At 38.4% G+C, this 11,505-nt stretch overlaps 1 protein-coding gene across 3 annotated transcripts in view; it reads right to left on the reverse strand.

Moving 5' to 3' along the window:
- LOC136239413 (uncharacterized) overlaps positions 1-11,505 on the reverse strand; it is a 249,491-nt gene that overhangs the window by 236,310 nt on the left and 1,676 nt on the right. The window lies entirely within an intron of this gene.

The raw sequence follows: 11,505 nt of genomic DNA on the forward strand, positions 1-11,505 counted from the left end.
TTGTTTGTAGCTGAATTCTGTAAAAATGATTTGTTTGCAGCTGAGCTCTAAACAGAATGGTTTCTTTGTAGCTGAACTCTCTACAAGGTAACTTCTTCTAGCTGATGTCTCTACAAGGTGACTAGTTTGTAGCTGAACTCTCTACATGGTGGTTTCTTTGTAACTGAACTTTCTACAAGGTGACTTCTTCTAGCTGATCTTTCTACAGGGTGATTTGTTTGTAGCTGAACTCTCTACAAGGTAACTTCTTCTAGCTGATCTCTCTACAGGGAGATTTGCTTGTAGCTGAACTCTCTACAGGTGATTTGTTTGAAGCTGAACTCTCTACATGATGGTTTCTTTGTAGCTGAACTCTCTACAAGTAAACTTCTTCTAGCTGATCTCTCTACAGGGTGATTTGCTTGTAGCTGAACTATCTACAAGATAACTTCTTCTAGCTGATCTTTCTACATGGTGATTTGTTTGTAGCTGAATTCTGTATATAGGTGATTTGTTTGCAGCTGAGCTCTTTAAACAATGGTTTCTTTGTAGCTGAACTCTCTCAAGGTAACTTCTTCTAGCTGATGTCTTTACAGGGTCACTAGTTTGTAGCTGAATTCTCAACATGGTGGTTTCTTTGTAACTGAACTCTCTACAAGGTTACTTTTTCTGGCTCATCTTTCTACAGGGTGATTTATTTGTAGCTTAATTCTGTACAGGTGATTTGTTTGCAGCTGAGCTCTTTAAAGAATGGTTTCTTTGTAGCTGAACTCTCTACAAGGTAACTTCTTCTAGCTGATGTCTCTACAAAGTCACTAGTTTGTAGCTGAGCTCTCTACATGGTGGTTTCTTTGTAACTGAACTCTCTACAAGGTGACCTCTTCTAGCTGATCTTTCTACAGGGTGATTTGTTTGAAGCTGAACTCTCTACAAGGTAACTTCTTCTAGCCGATCTCTCTACAGGGAGATTTGTTTGTAGCTGAACTCTCTACATGATGGTTTCTTTGTAGCTGAACTCTCTACAAGGTAATTTCTTCTAGCTAATCTCTCCACAGGGAGATTTGTTTGTAGCTGAACTCTCTACATGATGGTTTCTTTGTAGCTGAACTCTCTGCAAGGTAATTTCTTCTATTGATCTGTCCACAGGGCGATTTGTTTGTAGCTGAACTCTCTACATGGTGGTTTCTTTGTAGCTGAACTCTACATGGTGATTTTTTCTAGCTGAACTATCTCTTTCCATAGTTGCATGAACTCCCTACAAGGTAACTTCTTCTAGCTGATCTCTCTACAGGGTGACTTGTGTGTAGCTGATCTCTATACAGGTTTCTTGTTTCTAGCTGATCTCTTGAATTCTCTTCAGGGTGACTGCTCTATTAGGATGACTGCTCTATTAGAGTATCTCGATCTCGCACTTGCCGCACCAAGTTGGATTTCGTGTTGTAATTCCGTGGCTTTAAATCTGATTCTTCTACACCATTGATGAGCCTTTCTAAGATGATTACTCCATCTGTACAACGATTTTCAAAGCATTACCCCAAGCGGTTTATCTGGTAGGCGTGGCAAGCAGTCGTTTTTTTAATTAGCTAATCTCGATTGCATAATTGTTACACACTGTTGGTTTTTTCGTTGTATCTTCCTGTTTTTTAGATCGATTTCTTTCAAACACAAAAGGTTTGAGGTTCAATAGTTAACCTATTCACCCACCGATTTTCAGCTTCTTCCTATACGGGGTTTACCCTGTAGGCATGACAACATATTGGTGTTATTTTTCGTGGATAATCGCTCATAACTCTTTGCCTGTTTATCGTATTCCAGCCAAAGTTGGTACCGAGATGCGCCTTTATACCCCCCTTCTGTGTGGCAAATTTCAAGGCAATCGGATATGGAGTTCACGTTTTATAGCAGTTTTTGTAAGTGTGCGACAAGAAAAAGAAGAAAAAAAAACGAAGAAACTGAGCCAATTTTTGAAGTGGCATATCTCGGGAATGCGCGAAGCGATTTCGCTCAAATTTGGAATGTGGAGTGCTGCAGTTGGAGGGCATGTCCACAGCAAAAATCGTCTTGTTTCATCAAGGAAGTACAGAGCTACGGAGGTGCGAAAATTGCGTTTTCTTTCTTCCTGTCAATATACTTACGGGTGTTACGCACCGGCTTCTTGGGCCACACGACACACTACCGTGTGTCTTGATTTTATGTAAATGTGAAATTATGTACTTACAATCTCAGAGCTCTCAGAGCTAGATATCATGCCTGAAGCTACTCTCATAAAATTTAAATTTTACATTAATTTTACTTACCTCATTCTCCTCTCTACCTTCCACTGTTACTGTTTACATTGTTTGCCTTCAGTTCATTGCAAAATAAACAACTGGCCATTATACATGTTTAGGCTCTTTGTCTTGTGGAAATATAGTGCATAATCCCCCACAGGCGATTCCTTCTGCCTACCATACCAAACTAGTAAAAATACAGTATACCCTTGGTTATCCAACTCTCAGTTATCCAAAGTTGAAAATTCTGTCTAAGTATTTTGAGTACAAGTGTACATTCTATAGAGTATTTCAACTCATATGCAGTTCAGTTATCCTAACAATTAATGTGGCCAAGAAACCGGCATGCCATATTCAACAAAACATGATTTCATGCATATGTAGCTCCATGCTCCCTTCTTATTCATTTTTATACTGCAAATACCCTCCACCTTCAGCACTCCACATACCAAATTTGAGCAAGTTTGCCGAATGCAATCATGAAATATGAGCCCTCAAAATCTGACCTAATTTCTTAATTTTTTCTTTGTTTAAGGGACTCAGGGGCTTTGAGTATTCTTTCCACACACTTTATAAAATGCAAATGCGGAGATTGATTTTCTAGAGCTTTGGTACATTTTAAGAACATACTATGGCAAATCATGTACCAAGTTTGGTGCATTTCTGATAAAATAGTGCTATAGATAATTATTTGCATTGACTTGTTGTCACGATAAACCACTTATGGTATTAACTTGAAAATAGGTATGTGAACCATCATAGCTCAAACCTTTTGTGGTTAAAAGAAATTGCATTGATAGCTATAGAGTTACAAAACAAAAACCAGTTTATGGTTGGCTTTGGACTATTTAAAATACCACATAACAACAAAAATTTGGCTGTAAACTACTTTGGAGAATTGGCAATTCCTCACCAATTAAAATCCGTCTATATTTTCACACCTTGTGTCCAAGCTTTTGATAGTTGTTGAGGTAGTTGCTTCATGGATACTACCTAAACATGCACCTTACTGGTAATTCCATTCATGCAAATAGTGTGGCTCATGACAAGCTGCTGCTGTAAGACTAGTCACACTTGATTAGTGGGCATGGCTCCACATAGGCTTGCAGACAACAACAGACATGGATTCAAACACAGCCATTGATAAATGGGTGAGGCTCTATGCACTGAAACACATAATCCTAATAAGTGGGCATGGCCCACAAAAGAAACTGGGCTATAACAGGACCCGAATACATTTAAATCATGAAAGCAACCTGGCACCAGACTGATGCATGCAGTGACTGTATTCGTATACACTACAGCATGCATGTTTCATCCTTCTGTCAGATTACACCACATGCAACCTAGTGTGGCAGTGTCTGCCCCTTCAAATAAAGAGGAAGGATGTGGTCACTCTAGCATTATAGAGTTGTAACAAAGGAATGTAATTAAGCAATGTTATCACAATAATGGTGACAAGAATGTCATGACTATAACACCCATACAAAGTTGAATTGGGTTAATAAACAGCTGCTAACACAACCAAAGGTACTTTCCAGGCAGCATCACAAGTACATCACTTTCAATTGCAAGGCTCTTTACTACCTCCATATTTAGCTCTTATATAGGACACCCTAATATCAACTACAAACAGCCTTAATCTTAATGCATCTTCACAAAACTTCGTGACAAACTCTTCCACACTTACATAATCGTACAATCTCGCTTGCAGTGCACCACCAATTTTTCAGTAAAAACAGCAACTGAAATTTCATCAAATGTTACAAAAACTTTTCAACAACTGGCAATTTAAATCTGTAAAACGTATTCCGTAAAGTGTGATTCATGGCAAACAGCTGTACAGCACATTTGTGGTAATGCACAAACAAATGAGGAAATCCATATGACCATAGCAAAGCATCTCGCTGGAATAACAGAACAAGCTCTGTTAGACCGCCCAGCTACTGCTGTTGATACAACTAACACTATTCATGCTTTAAAACTATTAGCTTGGTACAACTTACTGGCGAATGGAACCAGCTGCCATCACATGATTACTGTTATACAAAGCGTGTCCTGACTAGTCAGTAGTCACACCGTCTCCTTTCTTGCTAAATAACTTTACTACAGACCATCAAAATTTGGTATAGGCATCTTTGGGTAAGCATTATTCTATAATAGTATGCTTCGAATTTTTGTGATTCAGGCTTGATGGAGCTGTTAGTCAATGTTGTAGTCCACAGGGTGTGCATTTTCACTACTTTCCATGTTGTTATCAGTGAAAATGAAAGCATGCAATTGTTCTACAAAGTGAGAAATGGTAGGAATCGAAGTGGCTTAGTGCTAAGTTGTTAGTTATTTTAGAAATCAGGTTGGAACTTCAGAGTTATAGCTATAGGCAAAAAATGAAGGCGTGTTATTTTACAAATCTTCGTATGCTAACCTAAAGCACCACAGGCTATTACCACAGGCTATTACAACAGCTTTTTAGGCATAGATTAAGTTATACACCACCCTAAAATATCTCAATAAGTGCGTGGGTTGAAACAATTTGTTTTGTATAGCTGGTCAGCACTACCTTAATGGTTACATGAGAATGGTTTCACTTTGGAAAATTGCAAGGAGTAGGAAAGTGTCTCTAGTTTTGCCACTATTTGTTGTTATACGTATAGTACAAAGAAATGAAATCTATGCAAAAACAGCCAAGTTGTATAAAAAGGGTGCGGCCTCCAAAAATCCTGGATGAAAAAAGTTGTGAAATCAAGTCAAAGGTGGCAGCCATTTCCAATTCATGTCTGCAATGATAATAAACATTAATTATGAACAAAGCCATTATTAAAAATAACATAATTGCAGCACACCACCTTTGATTTCACTATTTCTACCTATGCAGGCTTTGAATACTGCACCTTTTATACAGCTTGACTGTTTTTGGATGGCCGGACTCAATTATCTGAACACAATTTTACTATTACCTAAGACCATTGTGGTTAACCATTGGGGATAACCAAGGATCCACTGCATGGCAAAATATTGACTAAGCTCACTCCTTCATACCTTAAGGTGGCACTGAAGTAATTATGTGAAGCTGTACAATGCCCATTTGTCACGATTAAAATTATCCTACGCACTTAATTAGCTATTTTAGGATGGTGGAGAACTGTGCTTGTTAACCATGTAGTCTACGTTTAAAGGGCTCTTATGATAGCCTGTAATGTTGTAGCTTAGCATGCCAAACTCTGTGAAATCACCCGCTTTAATTTCGTGGCTATTAAACTCTGAACTTACGAGCCGATTTTAAAAATAACTCACCCCAAAAACAACCTAGCGTTAAGCCGCCTTGGCTCTTATGGTTTCTCACCTTGTAGAACAACTCTATGAATCCTTTTTAACGATAACAACGTGAAAACTGGTTAAAATGCAACCCACATTTTTCAACAAGTGATATCACGCCCGTCAACAGTGAATCGCGAAAAATCTTTCCATAGCCCTGTAAAGAAATGCTTCACCAGTGCCTCTGCCAAATTTTGAGGGTCTATGGTACATAAGTATGGAGTTATTTCACGAATTGTAAAACAGTGTAACTGGCCAGGGCCCACTCCGTAAAGCAGTAATCGCGCGATGACAGCTGGTGTTTTTCACCATGAAGTTAACAGAGTTTTGACAAGGTGGTGAAGTTAGTACGTGAATATCGTTACTTGTATCAGCAATAGTAGCCTGACAGTCTAATAGAGTTGGTTCTTTCAATATTTCAAAGCGCTTTGCTTTGTTCTACTAGTTTTTTTCACGCATGGCCACAAACATGATGTCCCATTAGCCTTTTAAGGCTTCATTTGAATACTTCAGTGCCACCTTAACTCTTTGAATCATCTCAGAAACTTGCACAGTTGAAGGACGTTCATTTGGGACTAAATTCCAGCAATTGCCCACCAATGACCTGAGAATACGGCAATCTTCTAACCAACTTCCACAAGCTAGGGATGATACAACACTGTGCTGCACATTTTGTGTTAATTCACTACCAAAACCATCATATGACACAACCATTTACAAAAATCTGTAGCATACTTTTTTAGTGCTCTGTAGCCTCTGTCAAATGTTTTAGTAGCCCCTGCACATATCTATAATGGTCACACCCTAAAGTGAATGGGAATAACTAGTGCCCGCGCATGATTGCAGAAAGGTGCACACTTTTTGATGGTTGATAATAAGCATTGTAGATGATGCTTTGAAGTGATATTGGTGCTATATACTAATGAAGAGGAACAGTAAGGAGACATTACATATATTAGAGTGGCATATGGCTACTTTTGTATGCCTCAAATCAGTGGTTTTGTATGTATATGCACATGCACACCTGCTGAAAAGCCTGAAAACCAGACTTGGAGATAATCGCTTCAACTACCAACGGGTTAGCAATGCTGATAAGTTGTAAAATTATACGTGTGGTTTCATTTTAATGTTATATACTGGCTTTGTGGTTGCTGTTGTGTAAACAACAACTTTGATAATTGAATTCCTTATTCTATAGCGAGTTTTATAATTTTACAAGTACACAAAAAAATTGGAATTCCAACTAGAGTAGGGACCATAGCACATCGATAAAAAGTACTGAAACAAGTCAGAGGAGTCCATGATATTAAAGTACCGCGCAGAGGTAATGTTACACTCGCATGCAGTTGACACTCGTGTAGCCAATTTTAAACCCACGATTTCTTTGGCATGTGAGGGATATAACACTTCTTATTGTTTTACTGTCACCCAGAGGTAACATTAGAATCCCTCACGAGTGCTCAAATCCAGGCCACGACTTGACACGACGCATGACTGGAATACATCACGTGCAAAAACACGCAGTTACTGGAGCAGCCACCTGAGGGAGCTCGCATGTCGTGGTGAGTTACTGTGCTCAAGATATCACAACGGAAATGCACAGTAGGAATATAACACTTCTTATTGTTTCACTGTGATTTAATATCATGGACTACTCTAATTTGTTTCAGTACTTTTTATCAATGTGCTATGGTCCCTACTCTAGTTGAAAATTCCATGTTTGTAAACTTTTTTGTAAATAATTATTAAGACTTGTGAGCCCATACATACCACATCTGAAATGGCGCAGCGTGCCCCAGCTATATTGTCTGAAAAGTGAAGTATCCATTATGCTTCTTTTCAGCTATGTTCAACCCGTTACACAGCATTTCAAATCAAGAACTGTTCAAAAAGCAGCTTTGTAATCCATGCATACCAAAAGAAAGAAATAGTGCCGCGCACCCCAGTAATATCAATTATGGTCTGAAAAGTGAAGTATCCATTACGCTTCGTTGTTGGCTATGTTCAACCCGTTACACAGCAGTATGAATCAAGAACTGTTCGAAAAGCACCTCTGCAATCAAAATAGCCACTATGAAAAATACGGACGATTTCCGTTACGAAGGGAAGCCATCATGTGCTACCACCAAATTGACACTTTTCGCTGTCAGCAAAGATGAATGGGACACAAAGGAGGACACTGGTAAGTCCATGAAGAATGCATTGTAAATACTGCAGTATACCAAAACACATCTCTCAGGCCAAAGTAACGTTGAACAGTGAAAAAGTCAAGCCCGTAGCCTTAGCCGTTATCGAGTTATGCTTGTCTGAAGGCATCAGTCAGTCAGTCAGAAAATTCCGCTAAATAATTTATTTTTAAAAAATTCCGTAGCAACTTGTTGAAGGCATGTCGGGTCAATTGAAAGCTTGTTCTGACTTAGTTTTACCTAACCAATACTGCCTCATTGTCATCAGGGAAAATTGAGGCTAGTTTTTGGGTGATGTTATTTCATGGGGCACGCCTAGTCTTTTGTGGTCCCTACTATACAGCCCTATCGTACTTTATGATTACAAGCTATAGCAGTTTAGAAGCAGTAAATTGGCAAATTTGGTAGTGAGGAGGCTTTAAATAGACCTTAAAGGAGAAATCAGAAGGCAACACAAATTCACCTGAATTGTCATTATTGAAATTTTTGCCATTAGCGTACCGTCACAGTCATTTCTTGGATACCGTAGAGTAGGGTTGTTAAGCGCATGTATCTGTTAAGCGAATATTATTTGTTAAGCGCACATGCATTTCTTGTACTTAACCATGGTTAATTGGCACACGTGGCCCAACACGAGGCTCAATAACCATGGCTGATAGGCGCACATGGCCGAACACGAGGAGAGAATCTAAAACGAGATGAAGCTACACGAGGGATGGATGTTTGTCAGTGGTACTGGAAAAATGGAAAGAATTTGTACCAGACTTGCAAAAGGTATGACTTGAACACAAAAACTGTTCTGAGGTGGATCAAAAAGATTAGTAAGAGCCAGAAAGGCCACAAGCATGTGCAGTTCAAACGAACTTCGCATTACCCTGGTGTTGAAGATTCACTGTATAAGGAATATCGGAGCTTACGCCAACAAGGACTGAAGGTTAACCCAGATGCTGATTTTGAATTTTCTAATGGGTGGTTCGATGGTTTCAAACAATGCTTAAACATCAGTCTTCGGCGACCAACCAACAAAGCACAACACACTCCACTTGACAAACGACAGCTTATTCGAAGGTTTCATCAAGAAATTAGACAGGAGGTAAAGTCGGGGAGCAGATAGGAGAATTAGGTCGATTCACAAGTAGCAGTGTGGCTAATGTAGACCAGACTCCACTTCCATTCACTTTCACTAATGGGCCAACGTATGAAACCAAAGGTGTAAAAAGTGTTTGGGTACAAGGAGGCAGCTCTGGCTTAGATAATGAACACCAGTGTACTGTGCAACTAACATTATTTGCAGATGGGTACCACGAGTAAAGCCACTAGTTATTTATAGAGGTACTGGTAAGCGCATTACACTTAGGGAGAGGCTAAAATATGACAGACAGGTAGGAGTTTAATTTCAAGAAAAAGCCTGGTGTGATGAGAAAGTTATGACTGATTGGGTCTGTAACTTTTGGAAGCCTAATGTCTGTGGTCAAATGTTGCTGACACTTGACCAACACAAAGCACAGAAAACACCTTCTGTATTATCCAAGCTAAATGATGAGTGCAATACTGCAACTGTTCTTATACCTGCTGGATGTACAAGTTTAGTCCAACCATTAGATGTGGTTTTTAATGGCTCATTCAAGAAAGCGTTGACAATCTTGCCACTGCTCACATGGAAGGGTATATCAGTGATTATGTACATGAAATTTTACAGCCAGTGGTCGTCGAATTTTGCTAACTGAATGGATTGGAAAAACTTGGGAGGAAGTGTGTGCAAACCAGGATATGGTAATGCGAGGTTTTAAAAAGTGTGGAATATCTGTGTCAGTAGATGGGTCCGAGGATGACCAAATAAATATCAAGGGTTTTGAAGTTGGTGACAGTGATCCCTTTGCTAGCTCTGAGGATACTGGTAACAACTCTACCAGTGAAAATGACACCTCGTCTGATTCTGATGGCCATTGTGATTATGATGTATAAGTAATTCTTCTCACTTCAGAGAGTGAGAGTAAGCCATCCAATGATGAAACGCTACTTCAGATATCTACTGAATCATTTAACTCCATCACTAACAAGGAAATATTTCATCCTTTTTTTGTGGATGGATTACCCAATAGATGTGCAATCTATAGCTCAAGACCATTTTATTGTAGGTTGAAGAAGTGTGCTAGTTGTACATTATTCTAGTGAGTGTACTAAATTAAACATTGTAATCATCACCATTATTATTCACTTGTAACACAACTATTTCATACTATACATACTCAATCAGTTCTTCACTCGATCAGTTGCCTCTCAACTTTTGATGCAGTTTTTAATCATCCTTTTCTTGGCACTAAAAGTATAAATACAAGGTACCTCTAATCCAATACCATGCTTCCTGTGCCCAGTAATTTCACACATAACATTTCCACCATGTTCAATAAAATACCAAACAAGACATGAAAATTCTTGCAGTACATGCCCAATGATAATGTCTCCCAGAGCGCTAGCATCTCCTTTCACTATGCATAGAGCGAAGCAATCCTCTGTATTATGATATTCTTGTTTAACATGAAGTATTTCACCCAGAAACGGAGTCAAAATATCCTTATACACGTGGTGACCATGAACTACACTATCCCAACGTAGTGATTCCATATTGCACAAACCTATAATATTTATTAGACGCAAGCGCTTAACAAGTAGTACCATTTTTTACAAAAGTTTTCTCCGAAAAATATAAGTTAACAACTCAACTTTATTGTAAATTTGATTTTGCAACTATTCTCACCCTGGCCTTTTTGGGGCCACATTTTCTTTATAGCTTGGCTGTTTTGGTATAGATATTTATAAATAAAAACATAGTATAAGTGACTGAATTTTGGAAATCACCTATATTGTTGTGCATGAAAATTATTAGAATTTAATGTTTAGCTATATATACCAGCTATTTAAAAATTATAAATTTCAAAAGGAAGTAGGGGTTGATATAATATACATGATACAAAAGGTAAGGAAACAAGCTCAAAAATGTTACAGCTGAAATAAGAAATGATCCAGCAGTAAAAAGTAAGGAAACAAGATTAGACGACTACTTGCTAAAATCAGACACAGTTTAATGCTTACTTTTGGCTAGCATCTTGAAATGAGACCATCAAATTGCCCAAAAGTAGGGATTAAAGTGTGTCTCATTTTAGCAAGTAGTTGTCTAATCCTGTTTCCTTATTTTTTACTGCTGGATCATTTCTCATTTCAGCTGTAACATTTTTGAGCTTGTTTCCTTACTTTTTGTAGCGTGTATATTATATCAACCCCTACTTCCATTTGAAATTTATAAGTTTTTAAATAGCTAGTTTGTTGACTTTTTTGTCTAGCTAGCTAGATATATTATACTATTTTTGTTTTCCACATAGTATAAATACCACTTGAAGCAGCTACCTTTTACCTTCACGCACAATAAGCGCCTCTAAAAATAAATCTCGTTTTGTCTTCAGCTTAAAGCTATTACAGCAACTGTTGCATTTGTTGCTTCAGCTGCATTTCTAATGCCCTAAATGTTGATGATTTTACAGTAAAACATCGCTGGAGAGTCCACCATTATAAGAGTGGAACCGTCGCTTTTAGAAGTCTGGATCCCAAGGTGGATCTGCCCCTCAAAGACATTATTAGATAACTACATTGCAAAAAAGCTAAGCTCATAATTAAGAGTATATAAAATGACAACCCACCGTTAATAAATGCTAGAGACAACTCCTTGGGTACTACACCCGTTCACCCTCATCTTACAC

This window comes from Dysidea avara, chromosome 11 (assembly GCF_963678975.1).
Source record: "Dysidea avara chromosome 11, odDysAvar1.4, whole genome shotgun sequence".
In the NCBI taxonomy this organism is placed as follows: Eukaryota; Metazoa; Porifera; class Demospongiae; order Dictyoceratida; family Dysideidae; genus Dysidea; species Dysidea avara.